The sequence below is a fragment of the Camellia sinensis genome, chromosome 6 (genome assembly GCF_055761805.1).
Source record: "Camellia sinensis isolate YWXY chromosome 6, ASM5576180v1, whole genome shotgun sequence".
Lineage (NCBI taxonomy): Eukaryota > Viridiplantae > Streptophyta > Magnoliopsida > Ericales > Theaceae > Camellia > Camellia sinensis.
Genome location: NC_138966.1, coordinates 90978303 through 90988192, shown reverse-complemented (window position 1 = coordinate 90988192; position 9890 = coordinate 90978303). Strand labels below are relative to the sequence as shown.

The window sequence follows — 9890 nt, the reverse complement described above, 5'->3', positions numbered from 1 at the left end:
GGATACCGTGATAGATTTGTGAGACTTGCCTTGCACTTGCTTTGTTGCATAGGCGGTCGGCATGACCCTGTGAGTGGTGAGAGCAATGGTTGCCTTGGTCTTGCTACGGGTGATCGGACCCGTAGAAGTGCTGCTGTTGCTGGTCGTGACAGCAGTATTCTTGCTGGCGCTCTTATTGATCAAAGCAATTTGAACTTTATTTGAAGCCATTATGCTTGATCAAACAAGACTCCGGGAAGATGCTTTAGGAGAAAGAGATAAGAGGCAGAGAGGTTCCATTGGGCGTGCCAAAATTTGTAAACACAAATTTCGTAGCTGCAATTAAGACAAGAAATAAATGCACAAATAATTAATTTTATTTGATTATAACAAATGGGTACAATCCTCTATGGTTTGCTTTATTACAAAAGAACAAATCCTCTTATTCGATCTCCGAAATGGGTTGCAATCCAATGGCTACAGAAGCTTGTTGTTGAATCGAACAAATTGATGGATTTCTTTAAGTCTTCGAATGGAGAAACTTGAAGAAGAAAGGTTTGATCGAGGGCTTGAACGGCTTGATCTTGAATGAGTCTTGAGATGATCTTCTTGAAAAGAGAAACCGAATTTGTATTTACAACTTGAAAGGATTGACACAAGCTTGGAGTGCTTGATAATCTTCCCTTTTAGGTTTGAAAAACTTTAGAGAGAATTTTAAGAAGAATATTTGGCAGAATCTCGAGATTGCTTAGGAGCTTGCAAGACTTTTAGCCAAAAAAATGTGTCCCTCTTTCTCTTGGTGAGAGCCTCTATTTATAGGCTTAGGAGAGAAGAATCAATTTTGAAAACTCCAAAATTGATTTGAATTTCCAAGGAAATAACAATTTATTTCTTAATTTATAGACGTGATTTGCATTCAAATTTAAATTTAAATTTGAATTATTCCACTAAATTTTGATAAAATATTTTCATTGGCCCACACATTTGGGTTGACGGTTCACTTTTCTTTTGGTGTGACTTATAATTTAAAATAGGTTAAAATCCATAATTTTAGTAGAACCCACATCCATTTGAAAATTTTGACCAATTAATCAAGAAAAATTTATTTGTCTTGATTAATCAGACGATGATCAAGACACATAAAAATTTAAGTGTCTACAGTAAGTATTACACCTCTCTCAAGTTTGTACTCCCAGCCACACTCTGTGACTCTAAGAACAAAACACATGTCATCAAGTTCTTGATTGTTGTAGTGAACCTAGACTCAACGTCTTGTGTCACACGCTGTGTGATCTCATCAATAAATGAAGGGGCTGCTAATGATTGGGATGGGCCACTGCCTCGTGCATACACCGCACTCCAGGGCACTCCTCTTCCATAGGTCTTGTAATACCCATGTCCATCATTCCCAACGATTTTATGGTAAATCCCATCGCAATACTCAATCGTATGTTGCTCCTTAGGAACTTTCCAAAGATGCAGATTGTATTCCTCCTACATTTTGAAAACATAAGGACAATGTTTGGTAAAAAGCAAAATATATGTAAAAGCTTTTAAACCATAAACATACCACAATTGCCACCATATCGGGATCATTCAGTTCGTGTCCCCTCTTCCAGAGACTTATCTTATCTATCTGCTCTTCTTTATGTGTCATTTATAGTTTTTTTCCAATTTAGGAGCTCAAGTCTTCACAACATAATAAGTCACAAGTGCAGCACTAGGTGCAGCCACAACTACAGCCACAAGTGTCACACTAAGTGCACTTGGTGCGACTGCAGCTGTAGCACCAAATGCAAATATCAAATGATGCCTTAGGTGCAGCTACAAGATCAATACATTGAAACGAATATCTGAGAAAGATGTCCTTCCGGTCGTATGTTGAGGCCCACGAAATCTCCGATTAGAAGAATTCTCCTTAGTAATCGCCTATGACATTGGTTAGAATATCAAACGTTAGTTACTTATCATTAAAACATTAATTAAAATTTTATAAAGAATACTTATACATGTACTTCTCTACTCGCCCAATATTGGATAAGTTTCCTCCGCTGGGTTGGCACTATATTACTAAGTACTCTAGAAGCAATGTTCGGATTATTCTTGAATGGAACCCAATACTTGGACTTTGTCTTGCTTTTATGATCTTTCCACGATGTCCTACAAAGTCGCATACAAACCTCCGTGAATTCATTCGGACAGTATACCAAGTTGTCCTACAAAGTTGCCAATTTCATCCATATAATTATAGAGCATACACAAATGCACACGTAAATTATCAAAATTAGAAATCAACAGACTATCACACAACCTATTAACACTAAATACAATTAACAAGAAATCAGAAATCAAATAACTAATAACTTGAAAAAATTCAAAAATCTAAGCATTAACCCTAACCCTAATTAGCAAAAGGGAAAACTATATACCTTCACCTCTTGCCAAATATTCTCCTTTATATCAACATGCATCACATTCCAACTGAGACATGTAAGTGGGACTCTATGCCCGCTGCGCACGATCAACCCCAATTGTCCTTTCAACTTTTCGCCATCATCCTCCACTGGCTGAAACTTATCATCAAATTTTACTTGGATCTTAGTGTCTGTACCCCATTCCTTTATTCCTTGGGCAAATCCTCGACCTCATCATGTTGAGGTAGTTGATACTATATGTGGAGATGAAACAGATGAAGAAGATGCTCCAACCATAGAGCGAGGTAGCAAGGGACTTGCCCGCACATGTAAAGCCCCATCCATAGTGCAAGGGGCCTTAAAGGTCTTCCTCTTTCGCTTCATCCTAAAATAAAAGAAATACGAAAAGGGTTAATACACAAGAAATATAGATATCAATTTACTAATAATATAACACAAGATATGAATATAAACAAATAATATAAATAAGTTTCAAAACAAATAAAACTTTAGCAGTAAAGTTTACCTCGAAACATATGGAGAAGATGCTCCATCCATAGTGCGAGGTAGCGATGGACTTGCCCGCACACGTAAAGCCTTATCCATAGTGCAAGGGGCCTTAAAGGTCTTCCTTTTTTGTTTCATCCTAAAATAAAAGAAATATGAAAAAATTAATACACCAAAAATATGGATATCAATTTACCTATAATATAACACAAGATATAAACATAAAAAAATAATATAAATCAGCTTTAGAACAAATAGAACTTTAACAGTAACGTTTATCTCGAAATATATGAAGAAGATGCTCCATCAATAGTGCAAGGTAGTGAGGGACTTGCCCGCACACGTAAAACCTCATCCATAATACAAGAGGCCTTAAAAGTCTTTCTTTTCTGCTTCATCCTAAAATGAAAGAAATATGAAAATGTTAATACATAAGAAATATGGATATCAATTTACTTATAATATAACACAAGATACCTGTTAGCGTCCTTGGTCGTCTTCCTAACAATTCTTCCTTTGGGTGATACCGATAATTGTCAAGAGTGAAAGTTAAATTCAAAACTAATTTAATACATGAAAAATAGCATCAACTAACACTATAAATTCATTATAAAAAAAAAAAACTCCTATGAATACTGACTAGAGAGGCAACATCAACTCCAATTTCATTAAGACCTGTCAAGTAAATAAATAAATAAATAAACTACCCAACATGGGTTATTAAATTAAAAGTAACAAAAAAACATAAATCATCTTGATTCAATGCTCTAGGTAATACAAGCAGCCCAAAGTTGGAAATTACAATACTAGCAATTCAAAAAGCAATAATCAAATATGTATAAAATATGGGTGATGCAAACCAATAGAAGAACAAGAAAAATTAAACAATGAACCTGATTGGTCAGCTCTTTAGTTTCCTCTTCAGTCTACTTAGCTGGGGACATTTGTTGTAGGCAAGCTTGTAATTTTGTTATTTGTTTCCATCTAGAAGTACTCTTCAAGCTTGTAATTTTGTTATTTGTTTCAAACAATGAATATGAGCTTTGCCATTTTCGATGACATAAACAATCTCTGCAACTTGGCTTCAAAAGGAAATACTTCATCTGTTTTGCTACTACCCATTTACAAGATTCCCTTTTATCATTTCCAACACCACCGTTTTGTTTCCATCTAGAACTACTGCATATAACACATTTATCAAGTTTTGTATCCTCTTTTCTAAACAACATACAACTATTGGGGCAAGCATCAAAAGTCTCATATGTGAAACCCGAATCTGTAGTAACCTTCTAAGCTTGATAATATGAACTTGGAAGTTATATGCCCGTAGGAAAAGCCTCATTCAAAAGTTCAAGTAACATGTCAACGAACTTGTCGGTCCATTAATTGAGCACCTTCATATGCAAAATTCGAACAATGAATGATAGTAAAGTAAATTTCTGACACCCGGGCACAAATCAGTTTGTGCATCTTCCAAAAGTTTAAAATATTTCAAAGTTTCATCATTTTCCCCTATCCGAACCAGGTCATCTTCCTCTACATGGCTTGGATCACTTGCCCCTGCTTGGGCTGGATCACTTGCAGTTGGTTCATCATTCTCAACACCCATATGCGGAATTCCCAGGGCCTCTTGTACCATCCTAACCACATCATCTCTGGTCGCTGAATCCACCATTAATGTTTGGTTTTCTTGGTTAGCATGTAATTAGACATAGGATTTTTCATGACGAATCCAATTTTTGTACTTTTTTACGAACCCATTGGAAATAAGATGCTCCTTTACAGCCTCTCATGAAAAATTGTATCGATTACTACAAAATCGACACGGACAACTAATAGATGAACTTTCATCTCTATTATTGTATGCAAATCTCAAGAAGTTATCAATTCCATTCACGTAATCAACTGACATCCGATTTAGAAAATCAATCCAATTCTTGTCCATCTTTCTATTTCTTTAACTATTTTTGTACACATCCATAAAAAGAATGAGTTTGCAAAGTATCACAATAACAAGTGCATGACTTAAGTGGAGGAATATTTGTAAGGATATTATACACTGTTAGCTGAAGACAAATAGTGCTTGCAAAAATTTTAAAACAAAATACCAACTGTTACCTTTAAACTATATTTGGTTCATGAATTTGGAGAGAGATTTAGAAAGCGAAAAGGGGTGTGAAATATCGGTGAAATGTAATTATAATTCATTCACATTTCACCTATATTTTTTCTTTCCTTTTGCAAATCTCTCCAAAATTTATAAACCAAAGACACCCTTAAAATCAAAGAGATTGGACTCTTGAGTGGAGGAATATTTTTAGCATATTTATACATGGCTGCCAAGAAAATTGAAAGCTTGTTTTTTTTTTGGGTAATGAAATGGAAAATTAAAGAACAACATATTAATAAAATCAATGTACTAAAGATGAGAATATTAACATGGCTCTCTAGATAGAATTAAAGACAAATATGTTCAATTTCTTTCAGATTTGAGAAAGAAAACAAAAAATACAACAGTGAGCCAACAAACTATTGCTATGCTCAGATTATTAAAATAGCACCAAGAGAGACCACAATAAGATATAATTTGATCATGTAAAACAAAATCCGAAAAATATAATGGTAAGAAATATATATATATATATATATATATGATCACTATAAACAACAATACTAGAAGAAAAAAACTTGAAGCTGACATGGAATATCATATATATATATATATATTGGAAGAAAAAGAAACAGATTTATTTAAATAAACTAAACATATATAGACCTTGATAAAATGAAATAACAAACTAAGCATCTATATTAGTCAACACTAATTGATTGGCACACAATGCTTGGTACCATCTAAACTGTGCCAAAAATGCATAGGACCATCAAAATTGTTCTATTAAGCCATTGAAAATCCACTGACTTGGGAGTGAGGGGCACACTCCTAGGTTGTGCTTAGGTTGCCATTGATTTCCTTCCCACTTTTTCACAGTTCAAAACAAAATTTTAAAATAATAATAAAATAAACAATAAAAATAAGAAACAAACAAAGCAAATCAAAATCTTGTTCCAACTATTTTGGTTCCAACTATATTGCAAAGCCAATGCCAGGGTATATCTCAACTTGTTCACCTCTCAATTTTTTGCTAACTGTATAATAGTAAAATTTCACTTCAAATTTCTGCTTATCATATGAACCAACCTTACCTTATTGGGATACTAATATTATTACATCAATTCTTCTCTACAACAAGCTGCATATCCAGAAAGAAGAAAAAAGACAAACAAACAAAAATTAATGTTGATTAAGAGCAAAGAGATTTAAGACATGTAAAAAAATACCACAAATCCTAATTTTATTTTTCGGCCAATGAATAGTAAGAGGCACAAACATTACAAGCACAGTCCTAAATCAAGCTTTAATTTCTACCCAAACATTTGGAAACTACCACATACTATCTTAGGAATCACGAGTTGACATGGCCCCCCTGCCACGACCCCTCCCAACATAGCTATAGCCATAGCCCCCCCTTCCATAATACGAGCCCTTATATATATATATTGTATGCTTTTTTTTTTTTTGAAATAATGCTCAAATTTTTTTACATTTTAGTTTTATTAAAAGTTTATTAAGGGTAATTTTTAATCTAATGTAATTGATTTCCACTTACTTCCACTTTGTTTCCTAGAGTGTTGGTTTGTCAGCCATACCCTATTTCAATCCTATGGAAAGAGACATACTGATATAAAATTGTGAGAAGGCCAATTTTAATTCATATTGTCTCCCTCTTGACATCCTATGCAAACCAACGTAACTCACAGAGAACTAGAGATTCAAATCACAAAAGAGTCTCCACTTAGTTAAAAATTGAGATAATGCCTAATCACCATTGTCACGTAGACTCAGGGGCTAAGGTACAAAGTGGGGAGATGTTAGGCACCCATTTTTTCCCAACCAATTATTGGCCTCTACTTTGTATGGTATCTGTCGTTTCTAAAGATGAACATAAAATAAACCCAAAAAGGAAAATAACACATCATAAGCTTGCAATGATAGACTAGGAAACCTTCATAGTTTAACTTTCCAAAAATAATTTAAGAAACTTCTCTTATTTAAACTTCCTAAAAATGGAAACTTTCCAAAAACTTGATTTAAGAAACTTCCAAAACAAATTAAGAGACTTTCCAAAATCTTCCATGAAAATTAAAGAAAGTGCCCCAAATTAGAGTTTTGATAAGAAAGGCCATGAAAAACTAAAAGAGTTCTTAGCCCTATCAAAGCAATTGCAAACAAGGCAAATCTCAACCAAACATCACAAATGTCATGACTAATGGTAAATAAAAACAAGTTCATAAATTCAAACTGCCATACAAGAATTTGAGAGGCAATATTTTATGTGATCAAATTTGGTTAGTGATAATGAGCATTATACAATCTGAATTATGCCTAGTATGTAGAAGAATTCCTCATGGCAATTCCTTTTCTCAATATTGCCATATAAATCCAGATCAAATGCTGGTAGTGGCCAATACACCTTAATTTTGTATTTTGGAAAATTTCCTATTATTTGCTTAAGAATGTTTAGTGACTGAAAAAATCATCATAAATAGGTTTCCTATGCTCGAAGTCAATTGTCGTGTAATTTTAGTGCCTAAGAAGCTTTTTGTTTTCTTCTTCATTTTTATCTTAAGAAGTTTGTTTGTAATTTGCTAGCAACAATAGTTGTGCTTGCTCTAAAACTAAGACCTCAGTTGCTTCATGCAAACAGATGTGGGAGATATACTCCAGAGGTTAAAACTGCCATACCAGTAGATGGAAGATTTGAACATATTGTCTTATCATGCAATGCCACATCTGATCATGCAATTATTTGGATAGAAAGAGAAGCAGAGAAGGCTCTGGAAGTAAGTGGAAATCAATTTTTCTCTTTGTTTGGGTAATTTTCTTGCATTAAAAGTCTATTAAGGGTAACCTTTCAAGGCATTAGGATGGATGCTAAAGGCAAGCTACTTAACTGCAATTTAACCAACTAAGCAGAAATGTAGTGTTCCTCAATAATTTCAATTAAATCATCTGAGAAAATTCATTCAAAAAACTCAATCCAATGTAAAAAGATGTATTTGCATTCCTCATGCAACTTACAAGCAGAAAACAAAAATTTCCCCCACAACATTTGAGAATGTGAGGCATGTCCCATAATCATATCCAATTGATTGCACATTTGAGATTGATATCCCCAATTCTAAACAAAACAAACTCAGAATTTTATTAAATGCAGAGCTTGCACACTTGTATACCACTGCTTATCTTAGCTATAGGATTGACAAAGAAAGAAAACACAACAAAAGGAAGCCATGTGTAATATCGTTAGAAAAACATCCATAATGTCGAAAGAGGTAAAATGCATCTGCTATAAGTTGAGAAAACCCCAATCGGATTGAGCATAAACCAGACATATGTTTACCTCACTAGAATCAAGGAAATATCAAAATATCAGAAGTGTATGAACCCAACTTAAACTGATTTGTCCCAATCCCCACTGGCTCTTTCTATGTTTTGTTAAGGTGTTCTAGGTTAAGTAATAAGTAGTAAACTTTCTAGTTAAAACTAAACTAACAAATTACTTAGCTAACTGAGGAAATAAAGTTCACTCTGAATGCACAGGCACCAAAGTCAGTAAGGCTAGAGGTGAAATCAAACTTCTATAGAATTGCTGATTCCTTCAATCTAACATCTTGTTAGAGAGAGAGAGAGAGAGAGATAGATAGATAGAGAGAGAGAGAGAGAGAGAGAGAGATGTTTTTCCTTTTCATGGAACAATGTTTTTGCCGTAATTTGTTATGTTCATCATACATAGAATCATCTCACTTCCTAAAAGCAGTAGTCATTGTTTACATTGTTAATCTCAAGTTTTGAGAAGCAAAATGAGGATTCACATTCGAGCTTGACTGCAAGTGCAGTAGGAAGTAAATACAATGACCAAGGTGAAATATGAAGCCCTGTTTGATTGTGGGATTAATTACAGTGAGTTCAACAGAGGCTATAGAAATAAGCAATTCTATAGCCCTAAAATACTTACAAATTATAGTAAAATTCTTAAAATTGAGAGAGGGTATAGTATTGACAGAATTGCTGATTTCTCAATTCTATAAAACGTAAAACTCGTCAATTAAGAATTGAATGGTTAAGCTTGTACCTGTAGCAGATGAGGAAGGATTGATTCAAACCAAAGCTTGTTTCCAGAATCAGATTACCTGGTGGAAAAATCAATAGATTGACGAAAAAGTGATCGAATTACAGTGAGTTCAGATGATAAGAAATAAGTGATCCAAGTAGAGAGATGAAGAAGTTGAAATACGAATGAATGATTTGAAGAGACTCATTGAGAGAGAGAGAGAGAGAGTTCATACTGTTGGAGATCTCTTCTTCAGACGACCATGGTGATCTATAGAGCGAAATTGAGAGAGGGAAATCAGATTCTCTTACTCAGACACGATCGAGCAAAATCAAATTCGGGGGAAATGAGAATGGATAAGGAGAACCCCACACACTTTCACCATGGGAAATAAGATTCAACAATGATTCGTCCCCTTTTCCCCCACCCCTTTGACCCCCCTCTCTCTCTCTCTCATTGGTTATTATTATTTTTTTTTTTTGTTTACTCTTCCAATCACCACTCACCACGTGACAAAGGGGGTGAGGGGGTGACCCCCAAAAGGGGGTCCCAAGCATGATTTGTGAGTCGCAGGCAAGTTTTACGGGCATTTCTCTCAATAAGTCAAAATAGTAAGACAATTCCTAAACTAAGCTTAATTTTGAAAGAATTCTTAAAATAGGTTAAATCGTGGTTGTGAACCACGATTTCAACACATATACGCCTCTCTCGCATAAAAGTGGAGAAATCTTAAAATCGTGATTACAAAACGCGCTTTTAATTAAGAAATCGTGGTTACAAAACGCGCTTTTAATTATTTTTTTTTCGAACTAGCTGT

General features: G+C 34.3%; 1 long non-coding RNA gene across 11 annotated transcripts; it reads right to left on the bottom strand.

The window, feature by feature from the left end:
- Positions 1–1066: 1066 nt before the first annotated feature.
- On the bottom strand, positions 1067–9472 carry LOC114280352 (uncharacterized). Of its 11 annotated transcripts, none has more exons than XR_014332634.1 (11): positions 9309–9472; positions 9095–9152; positions 3794–6151; positions 3541–3575; positions 3378–3414; positions 3236–3299; positions 2920–3039; positions 2409–2778; positions 1989–2195; positions 1550–1908; positions 1067–1473 (listed from the first exon to the last, which is right to left on the bottom strand). It is a non-coding gene; the product is annotated as an uncharacterized LOC114280352 (long non-coding RNA). The 11 variants fall into 11 exon arrangements; XR_014332641.1 differs by having other exon boundaries at positions 1995–2195; XR_014332640.1 differs by having other exon boundaries at positions 1989–2139.
- Positions 9473–9890: the final 418 nt, after the last annotated feature.